This window comes from Arachis stenosperma, chromosome 10 (assembly GCF_014773155.1).
Source record: "Arachis stenosperma cultivar V10309 chromosome 10, arast.V10309.gnm1.PFL2, whole genome shotgun sequence".
NCBI classification, from domain to species: domain Eukaryota; kingdom Viridiplantae; phylum Streptophyta; class Magnoliopsida; order Fabales; family Fabaceae; genus Arachis; species Arachis stenosperma.
Window position 1 is genome coordinate 52,313,692 of NC_080386.1, and position 23,320 is coordinate 52,337,011.

The 23,320-nt window shown below is 40.1% G+C and overlaps 1 non-coding gene across 1 annotated transcript; it reads right to left on the reverse strand.

Moving 5' to 3' along the window:
- Window positions 1-16,931: 16,931 nt before the first annotated feature.
- LOC130959033 (small nucleolar RNA R71) lies at window positions 16,932-17,039 on the reverse strand. Its single transcript, XR_009078130.1, has one exon. It is a non-coding gene; the product is annotated as a small nucleolar RNA R71 (small nucleolar RNA).
- Window positions 17,040-23,320: the final 6,281 nt, after the last annotated feature.

The following is a 23,320-nucleotide window of genomic DNA, read 5'->3' on the forward strand; positions in this document are numbered from 1 at the left end:
CCAACAATGGAGTTTAGAGACTCATGCCGTAGAGATACAATGTAAAACATGAAAATGTGATGAGGTACAAAATAAATCTCTAAAAGTAGTTTTTATACTCAACTAGTAACCTAGATTTACAGAAAATGAGTAAACTAAGATAGGTAGTGCAAAAATCCACTTCTGGGGCCCACTTGTTGTGTGCTGGGGCTGAGCATTGGAGCTTTCACGTGCATAGGCTATTCCTAGAGTTAAACGCCAGCTTTGGTGCCAGTTTGGGCATTTAACTCCAAATTTTGTCGTAGTTCTGGCGTTTTGACGCCAGAAAAGAGTAGAGAGCTAGCGTTTTGACGCCAATTTACGTCGTCAAAACTCGCTCAAAATATGGACTATTATATATTGTTGGAAAGCCCTGGATATCGACTTTCCAACGCAATTAAGTGCATGCCATTTGGAGTTCTGTAGCTCCAGAAAATTCACTTCGAGTGCAGAGAGGTTAGAATCCAACAGCATCTACAGTCCTTTTTTAGCCTCTAAATCAGATTTTTGCTCAGGCACCTCAATTTTAGCCAGAAAATACCTGAAATCATAGAAAAACACACAAACTCATAGTAAAGTTTAGAAATATGATTTTTGCACAAAAACTAATAAAAATATACTAAAAAGTAACTAAATCATACTAAAAACTATATAAAAACAATGCCAAAAAGCATATAAATTATCCGCTCATCAATGATGCAGTAGTGTTGAAAAGCGTAGCCAATTTTGGTAAAAATGGAAGCTGAAAAGCGTAGCCTTTGGTCCTGGATAGCATCACTTAAAAAGCGCACCCGATTCCCAAACGCCAAAAGCGTAGCCTTTGGTGTAGAAAATTGTAGCCTTTGAGAATAGGCAACGGCCGAATAGGAATCACCCCCAAAAAGCGTAGCCGTAGCCTAAGGCATCATTTTTTTTCACTTTTGGCTACACTTTTCAAGTGTACTTGAATGGGTGTTTTTCTTGTAGTGATAAATGATTTTTTGTCCTCCTTGATCAATCCCTTTAATGATTCTAATGAGCATCTTCCCATTGAGTTTGAGAGAGACATTGAGGTAGACTTCTCACAACCTCCTTGTTATGACTTAAGTGATGAGGAAGAGGAGGAAGAAGTTGGTGAGGAAGGAGTTAACAACCATAACATATTGAGTGGGCGGTAATTTCATCTATGAGCTTCATTGGTCCCCACCAATATGCTATCTTGGAGACGGATTACCAACTCAAGGTCCTTTCTAGGTTGGTACATGGTGGAGGAAGGAGTAGTGGTTGTCAAGTGAATCCAAGGTCCTTCATGAGAACTAAATGTAGAATTGGAGTTTAAGTGGGATGTAGAGTACAATTGGGTGATTTCCAGAGACTGTTGGAGTACTTCAAGGGTAATTTGACAACTTGCCCATTTGGCTTGAAGCATGAAGATCAACAAGAAGGAGAACGGGAAACTAAAATATGGGATCCCGGAGGACCTATAAAGTGCAAGCTTGGATGGAGGTTCAAGGAGGAGAGGAAACGCAAGCCACTCTAGCAAGAGTCTCCTCAACAAGTCTAACTTAAGGACTATAAACCAAAGTGCTAGGTGGGAGACACCCCACCATGGTAACATCTTTCTTACCCTTTCTCTTTGTTTATAGTCTTGGTTTATTGCATTTTTGTTTATCTTGGTTAGATTAGGATTAGTTTAATTTTGAATTTAGTAGGTTGGTTTTGGTATGGATCATGATTTTGTGAAGTTTTGAATGTTTGGGGTTGAATTTTGATTGAGCTAAGGCTTGGTGCCCAAGAATTGGAAGAATTTTTTTTTTGGAAAATAGGGCATCTACAGTGCGTGCGCATGTAACTTCTATTTTCTGCACCTGTGCGTACGAACCGACCCGTGCATACGTACACTCGTTTACATGCCCTCTGTTTGGATTGCTCGCACCTTTTGTACGCGCGCATTCCTATGTTCTTGCATTTTGTGTGTGTGCACGCGGGTTGTGCATACGCACGCAACCTTCTTTTCGCGCTCTCTGTGCGGCCGCACAGGCTTGTGCGTCCGCACGCCAACTTGCATCCTTTCTGGTGTGAGCGTTGGCATAGCCTGTGCGCCTGAACCCCAACCCTTTTCGTTCCTGTGCATGCAAATGTACCTATGTGTGCACGCACACATGATCCTCACCTTGGAAAAAAAAAGTCGTTTGTGCGTTCGCACTCGCTTGTGCGTACGCACACTTCTTGACACCCCTTCTGTTTGGAGCACTCGCACACCTTGTGTGAGCGCACACCTCCCCTGTTTCACCTGGTGTGCCTACGCACACATACTTGTTAGTACGCACACATACTTGTGCGTACTTACAAGTGCTGTTTTGGGCAAAATTTTTAATGCACTTTCAATTAAGCCCTAAGCACTTTCGCCACCTCCATCCTTCTCTTTTCTTGTCGTTTTCCATGTTCTTCTCCTTGATTTACTTAGTTTTCTTTGCATTTCATTTTCATTTTAGTTATTTGACGTGGCAGAAATTGGCAGATTAAGAATTATTAAGAAAAATGGCGTTGCAAGTACAACTCTTAACCAGCAAAAATCCACTTGTCAATTTAGGAAAAGAGTTGTCACAAATCTTATAATTAAATTACAGGGAGTGTGAGTCCCAGGTTGTCTCCCAACGAGTTGCAGGAAGATGTGCTATTTTATTAATCAGAGGTTTTCCAAATTGGTTTTGAGTTTGATAAACAGAAAATTAAATTAGAGAATTTATGTGATTTAAATAAAAGTCTTGATCTGGAGAAGATTAATCGGAAGTTCTATCCTTGTTGGAATTTTCTCAAGATCAATTAATAATTAGTGGTTTTTTCTACTTAGTTAACCCTCAATGAATAAGGGAAGGTCAAGTTAAAAGTCAACTTCCATTCACAAGTCCTAATCCTCTCCCTTGGGAAGGATTAGAGTTAGTGACTAACAAGTCAACCAACAACGAACCAATTACAAATGAACTCTTGAGTATTCCAACTCAAGGTTCTCCTTTTAATCAACTCCCAATCAAGTTGGGCAACTACTACATTATCATAAATATAGACTTCACAAAATTAAGAGGGAAAATAAAAAGAGACATGATAAATAATAATTAAAGAGATCAATTAAAAATAAAAATAGTCTTGTATTAATAAACTCTAAAAATAATCCAATGTCAACTCTGGACAAATTAAGAATATGGAAGAGTAAATGAAAAGTAGGTAAGCAAACTAGAATGACCAGTTCCGGAGGTAGACTCTTCTCAATCACCAAAGCCAAATCTTCAAATCCTAAATTATAAGCGTGTATAGAAAAACCTAGAGGAGGAGTAAAAATCATATCTAAAAACTAGAAATTATGCGGAATGAATGTTCTCCACTATCTCTGCATGTTCCCTGGCTCTAATCTGCATTTCTGGGCCGAAAACTGGGTTGAAATGCAGCCCAGAATCTATGCCAGCGACTTTTATAATTCTGCAGATCGCGCACGTCACGCGACCGCGTCATCCACGCGTTCGCGTCACTCAGCGTTTTCCATGCCACGTGTGCGCACCGTCCACGCATTCGTGTCACTTGTGCAGCTTCCAATCCATGCGTTCGTGTTAGGCACACGTTCGCGTCACTGTGAATTTTTCCATTTCGCGCAGTCACTTCTCGCTGGTCATCTCCACAATTTCTTGTGTTCCTTCCATTCTTGCAAGATTCCTCTCCATTCTCTAAGCCATTCCTGCCCTATGAATCCTGAAACACTCAACACACAGATCACGACATCAAATGGTACAAAGGAGAATAAAAATATACAATTTAAGATCTTTAGGAAGCAAGTTTTCAATCATAGAACATTTTTAGGAAGGAATTGTAAATACATGCAAATCATATGAATAAGTGGGTGAAGACTTGATAAAGCCACACAATTAAACACAATATAAATCATAAAATAATGGTTTATTAACCTCCCCACACTTAAACATTAGTATGTCCTCATGTTTAGTTGAAGGAGATAAATATGAATGAATAGGGACATGTAAGACTCATGAAATGCAATGCAACCTATATATGAATGCAACTATATGATTTTGTCTATCTGATTAAAAATAAATAAGTTCTCTAAGACAAAACATGGAGCAGATTCCACTATTTCAAATCATATAGTAAAAGCAGGTAAATTTGTAAGAAGACTGCTCTTGAAAGCAGGGGACATGGAATCAATCAGTGAACCCTCACTGATGGTGTGTGTGCACGCTAATCTCTCTAGTGTATAGGGTAATCACTCTATCCTTCTCTATTCATGCTTTCTAATTTTTGTTCTTCACCTAACCAATCAACAACATTTAATGTACCAATGCAAACATCATGAGGTCTTTTCAAGGTTGTAATGGGGCTAAGGTAAGGGTCAAGGTATATATGGCTAAGTGAGCTTAAAAATTGAATCTTTAATTAACCCAAGCTTTCACCTAATCATATATGTATATTCTATATAACTTCAAATTTCATACCTAGCTTCCCAGAATTTCCTTTTCACATTCCATACTCACGCATCAACCTTTATTTTAATTCTATCACATGTGCATTGATTGTTTAACTTATCATTGGGGTAATTTTGTCCCCTTATTTACTAATATATATATATATATATATATATATATATATATATATATATATAATTTTTTTGAACATAGCTTATCAATGCACATAGATTTGTAATTTTTCTTTTATGGTTTCACATGAGTAGGTACCCAAATTCTCCTTACTTTATCATGACATATTCCTTTATTAACCTTTGTTCCCACAATCTTCCCAAACTCAATTAACACACAATTTCTATCTTAAGCTAACCAAAGATTCAATTGGGATATTTAATTATTTTTCTGCTTAAGGCTAGTAATGTGGTAAAATGTAGAACAAATGGGATTAAAAACGGCTCAAAGTGGCTAATAAAGGTAGATAAAAGGGTAGGCTTATTTGTGATAAGTAAGCTAAACAAATAATGGCCTCAATCATATGCATGCATATAACACATTAACATTGGACATATAGGATCAAACAAAATTCATATTACAGTCATAGAGAAGTAAACACACAGGAAAAGAAATAGTTATGGTTAAATAATATAACCATGTATTTAGGCTCGAAGTTTCACAGGTTGTGTGTTCTTTATCTCAAAAACCATGTTCCAATTACAACTTCAAACAAATTTAACATAAAGGTTTTGATTTAAATTAGTGAAGTTTTTCAAAAATAGGGTCTTAAAAGAAACTTATTATCTTTTCAATCAAGTAGAGCATGCATGCAATTAACCTATTATTATGCAATCTATCCTATTCTAAAAAAAAAGAAATTGGTGTTAGGGAAAAGAAATTACCTCCGGAAGTCAGGTACTGACCGACCTCCCCACACTTAAGGATTTGCACCGTCCTCGGTGCCATCTATCAGGAACAAAGGTGGGCTGGTAGCAGTATCTCCACAGTCGGGACCGTCATGGCTCCCTGTGCTGGAAAAAGAAGTGGAGTCCAGAGTGTCTGGGTCTTCATTAGGTCTGTGGTTGCCAGTGAGTAGCTCCTTGATGTGTTTGAATCGGCACTGGTTGTGGCGCTCTTATAGCTTCGCCTTCTGTTCTTGCCGGTCCAACCTTTCCAGTATTTGATGGAGCATCTGACTTGTTGAAGGTGCCTGTGGTGTGGAAGGGGGAATGTCTGCAGCTTGTTCTGCGGACTGGTTGGTAGTGGCTGTTGGTGGCCTTAGATATTTCCCGTTAAGGACGTACTGATCATCCCGTGGAAGCATGGCTTTGGTGTCCCCAGCTCTGTAGGAGACTCCGAATGCTGAGACAAGATCTGAGACCAAGGCGGGAAAAGGTAGGTTACCTTCAATTTGTACGTGTCCCATGGCATTCCGGATGTGTCTTGGTAGGTTTAGAGTCTGGTCTGTAAGGGTGCACCATAGTAGAATGGCCATGTCTGCAGTGAAGGAGGACTCATGAGTGCTCGGAAAGACGTAATGGGACATAATTTGTGCCTATACGCGAGCCTCCAAGGTAAGAGTGGAAGCTGATATTCCCTTAGGCCGGGAACGATGGTAACCAAATATCCATCTGCTGCCAGGTTACGCAATAACTCTGAGAACAGCGTCCCAGTCAAATTTGTACGTCTGGTGCTTGAGTGCAGCTTCTTGAATTGTGCCCAGTCCTTTTGGAGAAGGGGGAAGATCTAGAGCTCGTTCAATGGCCTCTTCTGTAATAGGAACTTGCTTCTGACGAACATAGACAGACTGCAGGGTTGGCAAGTGGAAATTGGAGTAGAACTCGACTACCCAAGAAAGATTAACCTGCCATGGCTGTCTCTGTTGGAATCCCCAGTGTCTTTGTGCAATTCGCGGCTCAACAAATTCAGCAATACGGGGCGAGAGGATAAGAAGGTGTTCGTTGTTGTAATTCCTTGCTACCAGGATTGGGAACATCTGCTCACAGTAGCGGTAGGGAAATCGTGCAGTGTCCTTTGCTGGGAAGTCTTTCTCTTTTTAATCGACCTTTATAATCCTCTTAATTCTTTTTGTTGAGGGCTTAACTGCAGTTGAAGATGGTTCAGCCACTAATGCTCTTTTTGTTCCCCTCCTTGTTGTTGATTTGGGAGTAGCTTTCTCCTTGCCTTTCATGGTGGGCATCCTAAAAAAAGAAAAGAGAAGGTACGTTAAAACGTCAAAGGTTAGGGCAAGGAAGAGAACGGGAAAGGTGGTAATCAATGCACATTAAAGAAGAATGATGTTAACACATGGTCATGACTACATGTGAAAAATCATCAATGGAAATATAGCAAGTGCAAATGATGATAGTTGAATGCAAGGTGTTTATTGGCATGCCGGCAAGGGCATGATTAGCATAGATCAAGCATTCAATGTCCAAGTTAGATTACCAAGCCTGTCAAACTAAAAATCTGTTTGTAATAACAATTATATTTTATTAATAAAATATAAAAAGGGTTTATGTGAAAAGCAAGCATTTAGAGTAGTTGATTAAAAGAAATCTAAAAATGGTGCACAATGCCACACGGGCATTTTCACAAACACATATCATGCATGTTAAATGAGGTATGGAGAGTATTAAAATTGAACATGCAAGCAACCCTATAAAAATAATATATAATTGTTAAACAATTCCATGACCATCCACAAGCAAAATGTAAGAAATAATGACACAAATAAATTTCCAACACCAATAAAAAGAAAAAGAAAGAAAAAGAAAACATGGATAGGGAAAGTAGAGAGAAAAAGAAGAAGAAAGTATGAAAATAAGAAGAAGAATGGAAAAGTAATGGGGGAAGAAGAAAAGAAAAACCTCGATAATGGTGGTGAGAAAGAGGGAGTAAAAGCGGAGAAAGAAGGAAGAAGGAAGAAGGGGGGGAAAGAAATAAGAAGGGGGGAAAGTAGGATTTGGGGAGAAAAAGATAAGATAATTTGGAAGATTTGAATAAGCTGTGCGGCGCATGCGACGCGGACACGTGGGTCACGCGTTCGTGCGGCTAGCGCTTGAATGAGGTGACGTGGACGCGTCGGTCACGCGGACGCGTGACATGATTTATGCTAGTGGCGCGAGGGCAGCCTCGCGCTCGCACAACTCTCTGTTCGAAACGCATTTTGCCAAATTCAACGGTGACGCATTCGCATGGTTGACGCGATCGCGTGGATGGCCAAAATTTAAAGATGGCGCGGATGCGTGGGGCACACATACGCGTAGTAGGGCTTGTGCATCTAGCACGAGTTCAGCCCAACTCCAGCGCAACTCACTGCCATACACCCTTTTTACGTCGAATTTCAGGGCCACGCATTCGCATGGTTGACGCGGACACGTGGGGAGGCGATTACGCACATGACGCAGACGCGTCCGTGACGCGGTTGCGTGGATCCAGTTGTGCCAAAGGCACGCCTCCAGCGACACTTTCACGTGACTCTCTGTTCAATTTTCTTTTCTTCCCATTGCACATGCGACGCGAACGCGTTGACGATGCTGGCCGTCGGCGACGCTGGCGCGTTGCGTGCGATTCATCCCCTTTTTTATATAATATGCAAATAAGATGCAAAGTATAGGCATTAGTACTGAGAAGAGTTATTGAAGAAGGAAATTAAGGAAAAGGGAAGGAACGATCATACCATGGTGGGTTGTCTTCCACCCAGCACTTTGCTTTAACGTCCAAGAGGAAGATCTCTAGCTCCTGGTTTTTCACCATCTTTTCGCCATGAAATAACTTCAAGCGATGTCCATTGTCCTTTATAAGTTCAGAGCTTGAAGGATGGCTCAAGTAGAAGACTCCGTATGGCTCCGTCCTCTCTACTCGATAGGGACTGTCCAATCTGGAATGCAGCTTGCCTGGCATGAGCCGCATTCTAGAGTTGTAAAGGAGGACTAAGTCCCCAGGTTGGAACTCTCTTCTTTTGATGTTCTTGTCATGCACAGCTTTTACCTTCTTTTTATACAGCCTAGAGTTTTCATAAGCTTCGAGGTGAAGGTTCTCTAATTCTTGCAGTTGCAACTTCCATTCAGCTTCGGCTTTCTCATAGTCCATGTTATATTCCTTCACCGCCCAGAAAGCCTTGTGTTCTAACTCAACTGGGAGATGACAAGCCTTTCTATAAACTAAGCGGAAAGGGCTCATCCCAATTGGTTTCTTATATGCTGTCCGATATGCCCAAAGCGCATCTTGGAGCCTGGTGCTCCAGTCCTTTCTATGAGGCTTGACTATCTTTTGCAGTATGCGCTTTATCTCTCGGTTAGACACCTCTGCTTGCCCATTAGTCTGGGGGTGATAGGCTGTTGACACTTTATGAATTATCCCATGCCTCTTCAATAATCCTGTTAGTCTCCTGGTTACAAAAGTGAGCGCCTTGATCGCTCACGATTGCTCGTCGAGATCCAAAGTGACAAATAATATGGTTTCTAACAAAGGAAACAACAGTGTTAGCATCATCAGTACGGGTTGGAATTGCTTCCACCCATTTAGAAACATAATCTACAGCTAACAGTATATAAAGGTGACCATTAGAATTTAGAAATGGACCCATGAAGTCAATGCCCCAAACATCAAAAATTTCACAGAAAAGCATAATTTGTTGAGGCATTTCATCCCTCTGGGATATATTACCAAATCTTTGGCAAGGAAAACAAGATTTACAAAGGTCAGCAGCATCTTTAAAAAGAGTAGGCCACTAGAATCCATAGTCTAAAACTTTTCTAGCTGTACGCTGAGGGCCAAAGTGACCTCCACTCTCAGATGAGTAGCAGGCCTCTAATTACCTGGTCAGCACCACACCTCCATAGATATGGATCATCCCATACATAATATTTGGACTCGCTTTTCAACTTGTCTCTCTGATGCTTAGTAAAATTGGGAGGAAAAGTGTGGCTAACTAGATAATTAGCTACAGGTGCATACCAAGGAACTACATCAGATACTGCGTGTAAGCTATCAAATGGGAAATTATCATTGATAGGAATGGAGTCATCTTTAATGTGCTCAAGGCGACTCAAGTGGTCTGCCACTAAATTTTGGTTATCACTCCTATCTTTAATTTCCAAATCAAATTCTTGTAGCAATAGCATCCAACGTATTAGCCTTGGTTTAGACTCCTTTTTAGCTAATAAATACTTTAGAGCTGGATGGTCTGAGTACACTACTACCTTAGTACCAAGTAAATCGGCTCGGAATTTATCCAGAGGAAAAACAATAGCTAGAAGCTCTTTTTCAGTAGTAGTGTAATTAGATTGAGCAGCATCTAAAGTCTTAGATGCATAAGCAATTACAAAAGGATTGTTACCTTCATGTTGAGCTAGTGCTGCTCCTACTGCATGATTGGAGGCATCACACATGATTTCAAATGGTTGACCCGAGTCTGGTCCCCTCACAATCGGAGCTTGAGTCAGGGCGGTCTTCAGCTTATCAAACACTTGTTTGCAATCCTCACTGAACTCGAACTCAATGTCTTTCTGCAGCAATCTGGATAAGGGTACTGCTACCTTACTGAAGTCCTTAATGAATCTCCTGTAAAAACCTACATGGCCAAGGAACGAACAGACTTCCCTCACAGAGGAGGGGTAAGGTAAACTAGAAATAACATCCACCTTTGCTGGGTCTACAAAGATACCAGTATCAAAAATAACATGTCCTAGAACAATTCCTTGTTTCACCATAAAATGACACTTTTTAAAATTTAAAATAAGGTTTGAACTAACACACCTGTCCAATACTCTAGATAAACTATCCAAGCAAAGGCTGAATGAATCACCATATATGCTAAAGTCATCCATAAAAACTTCCATACAGGTCTCGATGAGATCAGAGAAAAGACTCATCATACACCTTTGGAAAGTAGTTGGTGCATTGCATAAGCCAAAGGGCATTCTTTTATAATCATAAGTCCCAAAATGACATGTAAAAATAGTCTTTTCCTGATCTTCAGGAGCTATATGGATTTGAAAATAACCTGTATAACCATCTAAAAAGCAGTAATGAGATTTACCTGACAGGCGATCAAGCATCTGATCGATGAATGGCAAGGGGTAATGATCCTTGCGAGTGGCTTGGTTGAGACGTCTATAGTCAATGCAAACTCTCCATGCGTTCTGCACACTGGTTGTCAAAAGTTCTCCCTGCTTATTTCTTATTGTTGTGACTCCAGACTTCTTGGGCACCACTTGTACTGGACTTACCCATTCGCTATCTGAGATGGGATAAATGATATCTGCTTCAAGCAGTCTGGTCACTTCCTTCTTGACAACTTCTAAGATAGTTGGATTCAATTTTCTCTGAGGTTGACGGACAGGCTTTGCTCCTTCTTCTAAGAATATTTTGTGTTCACAAACTTGAGGGCTGATGCCTACTATATCCGCCAAGCTCCATCCAATTGCTTTCTTATGCGTCCTCAATACACTAAGCAGTTGTTCTTCTTGTTGGGAGGTGAGCTCCCCCACAATGATAACTAGAAACTTCTGCTTGTCCTCAAGGTAAGCATACTTGAGGTATGGAGGGAGGGGCTTTAATTCCATTTTCTGCTCATGGTTTGGCTTTGGATCATCTAGGGCTGCTGAAAATGGTAATGACTCTTCAGTATATTCAGAGGTTGTCCCCACACTTGGATCTTGCTCCATGTGACTCTCTTCTATTTTTTCCTGGTGAGTTGCAGCTATAATTTCATCAATGATGTCACATTGGAATATGGAGTGATCTTCTGGGGGGTGCTTCATTGCTTCATCCAGATTGAAGCTCACTATTCTACCATCTATCTCAAAAGAATAGGTTCCCGAAAAGGCATCCAGCTTGAACTTCGAAGTCTTCAGAAACGGTCTTCCAAGCAGGATTGACGAAGGCTTTCCTGAGTCATTTTAGGGCATCTCCAAGATATAGAAGTCAATGGGAAACGTGAGCCCCTTAATGCTCACTAACACAAAACGAGTTGCCGACCTTTTTAAGGGAGGGAGCCTGATGAGAGAACTTTTGCGTGGTCTAGAATTCAGAATAAATTTTCGTTGCAAGTATAGCTTCTAAACCAACAAAAGTCCTTTCATATAAACGTTTTGGTTGTCACAAGTAACAAACCTCTTTAAAATTGATAACTGAGTATTTAAACCTCGGGTCATCTTCTCAAGGAATTGCAGAGAGGTATGTTCTTATTATTGGTTATGAAAAAGTGTGTTTTTGGGTTTTGGAGTTTGGGCAATGGGCACAAGCATATTTAAATGACAAGTAAAATAAATTAACAATAATAAAATCTCTTGGCAAGGTATGAAGAATTGGAAGTCCTATCCTAGTTATCCTTATCAATTATGATGAGAATTGGATTTTTCTCCCACTTTGTTAACCTCTAACTATGAAGGTAAGTTAAGTGAATGAATTAATTTGAATCCTCAAGTTCCAGTCTTTCCTTGGGAAAAGTTAGATTTATTGGATCTCGAATTAATTCTTGAAGAATTCCAATTTTCAGTCAACAATGAGTTTGATAACTCAAGAGTTACCAATTAATCAACCAAAGTCAAAAGGGAATAAAATCTACTTGAATGAAACTACTTTGGATAGACACCAAGCATCAGTGACATATAAGTCTGAAATATCTCAATTGTATTAATAAAATAAAATCAATCCAAATATGAAACATTAAAAATAAATAAATACAAAGAACATTGAACTTGGGATTGAGAGTCACTCCTAAAACTAAGAGAAGTCCTAAATCCTAATCCTAAGAGAGAGGAGAGAACCTCTCTCAATAGAAACTACATCTAAAATTGTGAAAAGTGAATTATCCAAGCCTGACTATGAATGGATGCATTCCCCCACTTTATAGTCTCTAATTTGTGTTTTCTGGGCCACAAACTGGATCAAAAACAGCCCAGAAATTGCCCCCAGCGTATTCTGGTACGTACAGGTTGCGGAAGAGTGACGCGGAGGCGTCGTCCACGCATCCGCGCGGGTTGCGTTCCTGCTAGGTCACGCGTCCGCGTGACCCACGCGTTTGTGTCGCCTGGCGTCAGGGCAGCTATGGCAAATTACATATCAAATCGAAGCCCCGGACGTTAGCTTTCCAAGGCAACTGGAACTGTATCGTTTGGACCTCTATAGCTAAAGTTATAGCCGTTTGAGTGCGAACAGGTCAGGCTGCAAACAGGTCAGCTAAAGTTATAGACTCCACTTTTGCATGCTTCCTTTCCATCCTCTGAGCCATTCCTACCCTGTAATCTCTGAAATCACTTAACACACATATCAAGGCATTTAATGGTAATAAGAGAGGATTAATAATAAGCAAATATAAGATCAAAGAAGCATGTTTTCAATCATAGCACAAAATCAGGAAGGAAAATGTAAAACATGCGAATAGTATGAATAAGTGGGTAAAGAGTTGATAAAAACCACTCAATTGAGCACAAGATAAACCATAAAATAATGGTTTATCAACCTCCCCACACTTAAACATTAGCATGTCCTCATGCTAAGCTCAAGAGAAGCTATAAAAGAATGAAGAGGAATGGTAGAATGCATGAAATGCAACCTATCTATATGAATGCAACTACATGCTAAGATGTTTCTACCTACTTGGTTAAAAGTAAATAAGTTCTCCAAGACAAATTGATGAGCGGATAATTTATACGCTTTTTGGCATTGTTTTTAGTATGTTTTTAGTATGATCTAGTTAGTTTTTAGTATATTTTTATTAGTTTTTAGTTAAAATTCACTATTTTGGACTTTACTATGAGTTTGTGTGTTTTTCTGTGATTTTAGGTATTTTCTGGCTGAAATTGAGGGACCTGAGCAAAAATCTGATCCAGAGACTGAAAAGGACTGCAGATGCTGTTGGATTCTGACCTCCCTGCACTCGAAGTGGCTTTTCTGGAGCTACAGAAGCCCAATTGGCGTGCTCTCAACGGCGTTGGAAAGTAGACATCCTGGGCTTTCCAGCAATATATGATAGTCCATACTTGGCCCAAGATTTGATGGCCCAAACCGGCGTTCAAAGTCACCCTCAGAATTCCCAGCGTTAAACGCCGGAACTGGCACCTAAATGGGAGTTAAACGCCCAAACTGGCATAAAAGCTGGCGTTTAACTCCAAGAAGAGTCTCTACACGAAAATGCTTCATTGCTCAACCCAATCACACACCAAGTGGGCCCGGAAGTGGATTTTTATGTCATTTACTCATCTCTGTACACCCTAGGCTACTAGTTTCCTATAAGTAGGACCTATTACTATTGTATTTTCATCTTCTGATCTTTGGAACCTTTATCTTGAGATCTTTGAATCTTTTGATCACTGGGAGGCTGGCCTCACGGCCATGCCTAGACCTTGTTCTTATGTATTTTCAACGGTGGAGTTTCTACACACCATAGATTAAGGTGTGGAGCTCTGCTGTACCTCGAGTATTAATGCAATTACTATTGTTCTTCTATTCAATTCCGCTTGTTCTTTGTCCAAGATATCACTTGCTCTTCAACTTGATGAATGTGATGATCCGTGACACTCATCATCATTCTCACCTATGAACAAAGTGACTGACAACCACTCTTGTTCTACAAGCATATGAGGCTCTAGTGTTTATCTCTTGGATTCCTGATACACGATGCATGGTTGATCGCCTGACAACCGAGTGCTCGCCTGACAAACGAGCCAGCCATTCCGTGAGATCAGAGTCTTCATGGTATAGGCGAGAACTGATGGCGGCATTCAAGAGAATCCAGAAGGTCTAACCTTGTCTGTGGTGTTCTGAGTAGGATTCAATGATTGAATGACTGTGACGTGCTTCAAACTCCTAGCAGGCGGGGCGTTAGTGACAGACGCAAAAGAATCGCTGGATTCTATTCCGGCCTGACCGAGAACCGACAGCTGATTAGCCATATGCTTGACAGAGCATAGGAACATTTTCACTGAGAGGATGGGAGGTAGCCACTGACAACGGTGAAACCCTTGCATAAGCTTGCCATGGAAAGGAGTAAGAAGGATTGGATGAAGGCAGTAGGAAAGCAGAGAGACGGAAGGGAAGGCATCTTCATACGCTTATCTGAAGCTCTCACCAATGATATACATAAGTATCTCTATCTTTATCTTTATGTTTTATTCATCATCTATACCCATTTGAGTCTGCCTGACTGAGATTTACAAGGTGACCATAGCTTGCTTCATACCAACAATCTCCGTGGGATCGACCCTTACTCACGTAAGGTATTACTTGGACGACCCAGTGCACTTGCTGGTTAGTTGTGCAAAGTTGTGTAGTGATCACAATTTCGCGCACCAAGTTTTTGGCGTCGTTGCCGGGGATTGTTCGAGTTTTGACCAAGCTTTTGGTCCGGTGACATTAGTGCCAAAATCCGGCAATAGCACCAAGTTTTTGGCGCCGTTGCCGGGGATTGTTTTGTGTATGGACAACTGACGGTTCATCTTGTTGCTTAGATTAGGTATTTTTTCTTCAGAGTTCTTAAGAATGAATTCTAGTGTTTCAAGGTGATGTTTTTATCATCACCAAAGCTGATTGATTTTCATCAATTTAGCTCTTGAATGCAATGTCCTGCTGAAGCTTGGCTAGCCATGTCTAATTTCTTTAGACTAAAGCTTTAGACTAACATTGCATGATTCCTGGAATTCTCATTAAGAATTTTGATACCTTTATTTTCTTTTTCACTTAATTTTCGAAAAAAACCAAAAAAAAAAATTACAAAATCATAAAAACCAAAAATATTTCTTGTTTGAGTATAGAGTCTCATTTTAAGTTTGGTGTCAATTGCATGTTTCTATTCTTCTTGCATTCATGTGTCTTCATTAATCTTCAAGTTGTTCTTGATGATTTCATTGCTCTGATCTTTGAATTCTCTTGACTTGAGTGTTTTGTTGTTTCTCATATGCATTCTCATTTTGTTAGTGTCAGTAGTATACAAACTGCTAATTTTGGTGTCTTGCATGCATTGTTATTTGATTTTAGTTGCATTTTGATTATTCCTCATTATTAAAAATCCAAAAATATTTTTAATTTGTGTCTTTTCAAGTCAATAATACAGAGAATTGAAGATTCAGAACATACTGCAGAGGAATTATACAGAAAAAGCTGGGCGTTCAAAACGCCCAGTGAGAAAGGCAGACTGGCGTTTAAACACCAGCCAGGGTACCTGGTTGGGCGTTTAACGCCCAAAAAGGTAGTGCATTGGGCGTTAAATGCCAGAATGTGCACCATTCTGGGCGTTTAACGCCAGGATGGCACAAGAGGGAAGATTCTGTTTTTAATGCAATTTTTTTTCAAGTTTTCAAAGTTTTTCAAAATCAAATCTTTTTCAAATCAAATCTTTTCAATCAAATGTTTTCAAAATCAATTTCTTTCCTTTTTCAAAGATACTTGCTAAACAATTAATGATTTGATTGAACATTTTAAGTATGTTGCCTTTTCTGTTGAGAAAGGTTTAATGTTTGAATCATATATTTTCTTGTTAGCCAAGTCATTAATTTTAAAATCAAATCTTTTTAAAATCGTTTTCAAATCATATCTTTTCAATCATATCTTTTTAAAACCATAACTTTTCAATCATATCTTTTTAAATCACATCTTTTTCAAAAATAATTTTCAACCATACCTTTTTCAAAATCTTTTTCAAAAAATTACTTGATCCCTTTCTCACTCTTGATTTTCGAAAATCAAATTAAAGTTTTTCAAAATGTTTTTAAAATCTTTTTAATTTAATTTTCGAAATTTCTTGCCCTCTTCTCACATCCTTCTATTTATGGAGTACCACTCCTCCTCAATGCACAATTCGAACTCTATCTCACTAAGTTCGAATTCTCCTACTTCTTCCTTCTATTTTTCTTTTTCCACTGACACCTCAAGGAATCTCTATACTGTGACATAGAGGATTCCATATTTTATTGTTCTCTTCTCTTTCATATGAGCAGGAACAAAGACAAAGGCATTTTTGTTGAAGCTGACCCTGAACCCGAAAGGACCTTGAAGCGAAAGCTAAGAGAAGCCAAGGCACAACTCTCTGTAGAGAACCTAACAGCAATCTTCAAAGAAGAAGAACGCATGGCAGCCGAAAACAATAACAATGCAAGGAAGGTGCTGGGTGACTTTACTGCACCTACTCCCGACTTCTATGGGAGAAGCATCTCTATCCCTGCCATTGGAGCAAACAACTTTGAGCTTAAGCCTCAATTAGTTTCTCTAATGCAACAGAATTGCAAGTTCCATGGACTTCCATTGGAAGATCTTCATCAGTTTTTAGCTGAATTCTTGCAAATCTGTGACACTGTCAAGACTAATGGTGTTGACCCTGAGGTCTACAGACTTATGCTATTCCCTTTTGCTGTAAGAGACAGAGCTAGGACATGGTTGGACTCACAACCTAAAGAAAGCCTAGACTCATGGGAAAAGCTAGTCAATGCCTTCTTGGCAAAGTTCTTTCCACCTCAAAGATTGAGTAAGCTTAGAGTGGAAGTCCAAACCTTCAGACAGAAGGAAGGAGAATCCCTCTATGAAGCTTGGGAAAGATACAAACAATTGATCAGAAAGTGTCCCTCTGATATGCTTTCTGAATGGAGCATCATAGGTATTTTCTATGATGGTCTGTCTGAACTATCCAAGATGTCTTTGGATAGCTCTGCTGGAAGATCTCTTCATCTGAAGAAGACGCCTACAAAAGCTCAAGAGCTAATTGAAATGGTTGCAAATAACCAATTCATGTACACTTCTGAAAGGAATCCTGTGAACAATGGGACAAATCAGAAGAAGGGAGTTCTTGAGATTGATACTCTGAATGCCATATTGGTTCAGAACAAGATATTGACTCAACAAGTCAATTTGATATTTCAAAGTCTGTCTGGAATGCAAAATGCACCAAGCAGCACTAAGGATGCTTCATCTGAAGAAGAAGCCTATGATCCTGAGAACCCTTCAATGGAAGAGGTGAATTACCTAGGAGAACCCTATGGAAACACCTATAATTCTTCATGGAGAAATCACCCAAATTTCTCATGGAAGAATCAAGAGAGACCTCAACAAGGTTTCAACAACAATAATGGTGGAAGAAACAGGTTTAGCAATGGCAAGCCTTTTCCATCATCTTCTCAGCAACAGACAGAGAATTCTAAGCAGAACCCCTCTGACTTAGCAACCATGGCCTCTGATCTAACCAAGACCACTCAAAGTTTCATGACTGAAACAAGGTCCTTCATTAGGAATTTGGAGGCACAAGTGGGACAGCTGAGCAAGAAAGTTACTGAACTCCCTCCTAGTACTCTCCCAAGCAATACAGAAGAAAATCCAAAAGGAGAGTGCAAGGCCATCAACATGGCCGAATTTGGAGAGGAGGGAGAGGAAGTGAACGCCACTGAGGAAGACCTCAATGGGCGTGCACTAACCTCCAATGAGTTCCCTAATGAGGAACCATGGGAATCTGAGGCTCAATATGAGACCATAGAGATTCCATTGGACTTACTTCTGCCTTTCATGAGCTCCGATGAGTATTCTTCCTCTGAAGAGAATGAGTATGTCACTGAAGAGCAAGTTGCTAAATACCTTGGAGCAATCATGAAACTAAATGACAAGTTATTTGGAAATGAGACTTGGGAGGATGAACCTCCTTTGCTCACCAAAGAACTGGATGACTTGTCTAGGCAGAAATTACCTCAAAAGAGACAAGATCCTGGGAAGTTTTCCATACCTTGTACCATAGGCACCATGACCTTCAAGAAGGCTCTGTGTGACTTAGGGTCAAGTGTAAACCTCATGCCTCTCTCTGTAATGGAGAAGCTAAGGATCTTTGAGGTACAAGCTGCAAGAATCTCACTAGAGATGGCAGACAACTCAAGAAAACAAGCTTATGGACTTGTAGAGGATGTCTTGGTGAAGATTGAAGACCATTACATCCCTACTGATTTCATAGTCCTAGAGACTGGGAAGTGCATGGATGAATCCATCATCCTTGGCAGACCCTTCCTAGCCACAGCAAAGGCTGTGATTGATGTTGATAGAGGTGAACTGATCATTCAAGTGAATGACAAATCCTATGTGTTTAAGGCTCAAGGATATCCCTCTATCACCATGGAGAGGAAGCATGAAGAGCTTCTCTCAAATCAGAGTCAAACAGAGCCCCCACAGTCAAACTCTAAGTTTGGTGTTGGGAGGCCACAACCAAACTCTAAGTTTGGTGTTGAACCCCCACATTCAAACTCTAAGTTTGGTGTTGGGAGGTTCCAACATTGCTCTGAGTATCTGTGAGGCTCCATGAGAGCCCTCTGTCAAGCTACTGACATTAAAGAAGCGCTTGTTGGGAGGCAACCCAATGTTATATTTTATCTACTTTCTTTTGTTATTTTATGTTTTTTGTAGGTTGATGATCATAAGAAGTCACAAAATTAATTGAAAAAGCAAAAACAGAATGAAAAACAGGAAGAAAAACAGCACACCCTGGAGGAAGATGTTGCTGGCGTTTAAACGCCAGTAAGGCTAGCAGTTGGGCGTTTAACGCCCAGTCTGGCACCATTCTGGGCGTTTAACGCCAGAAAGGGGCACCAGACTGGCGTTAAACGCCAGGAAAGGGCAAGAACCTGGCGTTAAACGCCAGAAATGGGCACCAGCCCGGCGTTTAACGCCAGATTTGGCACAAAACGCAAATTTTCTTGTCACTTGGTGCAGGGATGACTTTTTCTTGACACCTCAGGATCTGTGGACCCCATAGGATCCCCACCAACCCCACCACCCTCTTTCTTCTTCACCCATTCACCAATCACCTCAACACCTCTTCCCCATAAACCCTTCTTCACTCCTTCATTTTCACACCATCTAAACACCACTTCTCCCCCTCTTTGGCCGAACACAAAGCCATTCCCTTCTTCCTCATTTCTTCTTCTTCTACTCTCTTCTTTCTTCTTTTGCTCGAGGACGAGCAAACCTTTTAAGTTTGGTGTGGTAAAAGTATTGCTTTTTGTTTTTCCATAACCATTTATGGCATCCAAGGCCGGAGAAACCTCTAGAAGGAGGAAAGGGAAGGCAAAAGCTTCTACCTCCGAGTCATGAGAGATGGAGAGATTCATCTCAAGGGTGCATCAAGACCAGTTCTATGAAGTTGTGGCCATGAAGAAGGGTCAACTTTGATCAAAGGTTGGACCAAGTCCTCACAGACATTTGTGAAGTGGGCGCTCAATGGAAGAGAGATTCAAGAGGAAAGCCGGTTCAACTGAGAAGGCATGACCTCAAGCCCATTACTAAAGGATGGAGCAAACAAGAGACCCCTCTCATCATGAGATCCCTGAGATGCCTCAAGGGATGCACTTTCCTCCACAAAACTATTGGGAGCAAATCAACACCTCCCTAGGAGAATTGAGTTCCAACATGGGACAACTAAGGGTGGAGCACCAAAAACATTCCATCCTCCTCCATGAAATTAGAGAAGATCAAAGAATCATGAGAGAGGAGCAACAAAGACAAGGAAGAGACATTGAGGAGCTCAAGCACTCCATAAGACCTTCAAAAGGAGGAACAAGCCGCCATCACTAAGGTGGACCCGTTCTTTAATCTCCTTGTTCTTTATTTTTTTGTTTTTTTTTCGAATTTTATGCTTATGTTTATCCATGTTTGTGTCTTATGATCATTAGTGTCTATGCCTTAAAGTTATGAATGTCCTATGAATCCATCACCTTTCTTAAAAGAAAACTGTTTTTATTACAAAAGAACAAGAAGTACAGGATTTTAAATTCATCTTTAAAACTAGCTTAATTAGTTTGATGTGGTGACAATACTTTTTGTTTTCTGAATGTATGCTTGAACAGTGCATATGTCTTTTGAATTTGTGGTTCATGAATGTTAAAATTGTTGGCTCTTGAAAGAATGATGAAAAAGGAGACATGTTACTGAGGATCTGAAAAATCATAAAAATGATTCTTGAAGCAAGAAAAAGCAGTGAATAAAAAAAAGAGAAGGAGAAAAACGAAAAAAAAAAGAAAGAAAGAAGAAAAAGAAAGAAAAAGGAAGAAATAAAGTTGTGATCCAAGGCAAAAAGAGTGTGCTTAAGAACCCTGGAGACCTCTAGTTGGGGACTCTAGCAAAGCTGAGTCACAATTTGAAAAGGTTCACCCAATTATGTGTCTGTGGCATGTATGTATCCGGTGGTAATACTGGAAGACAGAGTGCTTTGGGTCACGGCCAAGACTCATAAAGTAGCTGTGTTCAAGAATCATCATACTTAACTAGGAGAATCAATAACACTATCTGGATTCTGAGTTCCTAAAGAAGCCAATCATTCTGAATTTCAAAGGATAGAGTGAGATGCCAAAACTGTTCGGAGGCAAAAAGCTACTAGTCCCGCTCATCTAATTTGGAACTAAGTTTCATTGATAATTTGGAGTCTATAGTATATTCTCTTCTTTTTATCTTATTTGACTTTCAGTTGCTTGAGGACAAGCAACAATTTAAGTTTGGTGTTGTGATGAGCGGATAATTTATACGCTTTTTGGCATTGTTTTTAGTATGTTTTTAGTATGATCTAGTTAGTTTTTAGTATATTTTTATTAGTTTTTAGTTAAAATTCACTTTTTTGGACTTTACTACGAGTTTGTGTATTTTTCTGTGATTTCAGGTATTTTCTGGCTGAAATTGAGGGACCTGAGCAAAAATCTGATCCAGAGACTGAAAAGGACTGCAGATGCTGTTGGATTCTGACCTCCCTGCACTCGAAGTGGATTTTCTGGAGCTACAGAAGCCCAACTGGTGCGCTCTTAACGGCGTTGGAAAGTAGACATCCTGGGCTTTCCAGCAATATATGATAGTCCATACTTGGCCCAAGATTTGATGGCCCAAACCGGCGTTCAAAGTCACCCTCAGAATTCCCAGCGTTAAACGCCGGAACTGGCACCTAAATGGGAGTTAAACGCCCAAACTGGCATAAAAGCTGGCGTTTAACTCCAAGAAGAGTCTCTACACGAAAATGCTTCATTGCTCAACCCAAGCACACACCAAGTGGGCCCGGAAGTGGATTTTTATGTCATTTACTCATCTCTGTACACCCTAGGCTACTAGTTTCCTATAAGTAGGACCTATTACTATTGTATTTTCATCTTCTGATCTTTGGAACCTTTATCTTGAGATCTTTGAATCTTTTGATCACTGGGAGGCTGGTCTCACGGCCATGCCTAGACCTTGTTCTTATGTATTTTCAACGGTGGAGTTTCTACACACCATAGATTAAGGTGTGGAGCTCTGCTGTACCTCGAGTATTAATGCAATTACTATTGTTCTTCTATTCAATTCCGCTTGTTCTTTGTCCAAGATATCACTTGCTCTTCAACTTGATGAATGTGATGATCCGTGACACTCATCATCATTCTCACCTATGAACAAAGTGACTGACAACCACTCTTGTTCTACAAGCATATGAGGCTCTAGTGTTTATCTCTTGGATTCCTGATACACGATGCATGGTTGATCGCCTGACAACCGAGTGCTCGCCTGACAAACGAGCCAGCCATTCCGTGAGATCAGAGTCTTCGTGGTATAGGCGAGAACTGATGGCGGCATTCAAGAGAATCCAGAAGGTCTAACCTTGTCTGTGGTGTTCTGAGTAGGATTCAATGATTGAATGACTGTGACGTGCTTCAAACTCCTAGCAGGCGGGGCGTTAGTGACAGACGCAAAAGAATCGCTGGATTCTATTCCGGCCTGACCGAGAACCGACAGCTGATTAGCCATATGCTGTGACAGAGCATAGGAACATTTTCACTGAGAGGATGGGAGGTAGCTACTGACAACGGTGAAACCCTTGCATAAGCTTGCCATGGAAAGGAGTAAGAAGGATTGGATGAAGGCAGTAGGAAAGCAGAGAGACGGAAGGGAAGGCATCTTCATACGCTTATCTGAAGCTCTCACCAATGATATACATAAGTATCTCTATCTTTATCTTTATGTTTTATTCATCATCTATACCCATTTGAGTCTGCCTGACTGAGATTTACAAGGTGACCATAGCTTGCTTCATACCAACAATCTCCGTGGGATCGACCCTTACTCACGTAAGGTATTACTTGGACGACCCAGTGCACTTGCTGGTTAGTTGTGCAAAGTTGTGTAGTGATCACAATTTCGCGCACCACAAATGCAAACCAATTTCCACTAATTCAAATCGTACAATAAAAAGCAAGTAAACTTGTAAGAAGACAGCTCATGATAGCAGAAAACATAGAATCAAGCACTGAACCCTCACTGGTAGTGTATATCACTCTAACTCTCAAGTGTTTAGGGTCAATCACTCTACTCTTCTCTAATCATGCTTTCTAAACATTGTTCTTCATCTAACCAATCAACAAAATTTAGCATACCAATGCAAACATCATGAGGTCTTTTCAAGGTTGTAATGGGGCTTTGGTAAAGGTAATGATATATGTATGGCCAAGTGAGCTATAATATGAATCTTTAATTAACCTAAGCTCTCACCTAATATACATATACTCTATATGCTTTTAAATTCATGCCTAGCTACCCATAATTCCCACTTTTGCATAATTTCCATATTCATGTACCAAATTTTTCTTTTTAATTTATCACATGTGCATTGATTTTTCATTAACTTAACATTGGGGTAATTTTGTCCCCTTATTTATTTATATTATATATATATTTTTTCTTTTTTTTCTTTTTTTTTGAATCATAAAAACAAACATAACTTATCAATGCACATGGATTCTCCATTATTTTTCTGTTTTGGTTTTTCATGAGTAGGTTCCCAAATTTCCAATATTCAAATAAATTAGAAACATGATACATTCCCTTATTAACCCATGTTCCCATAGTTTCCCCACACTTAGTTGATGCACAATCTC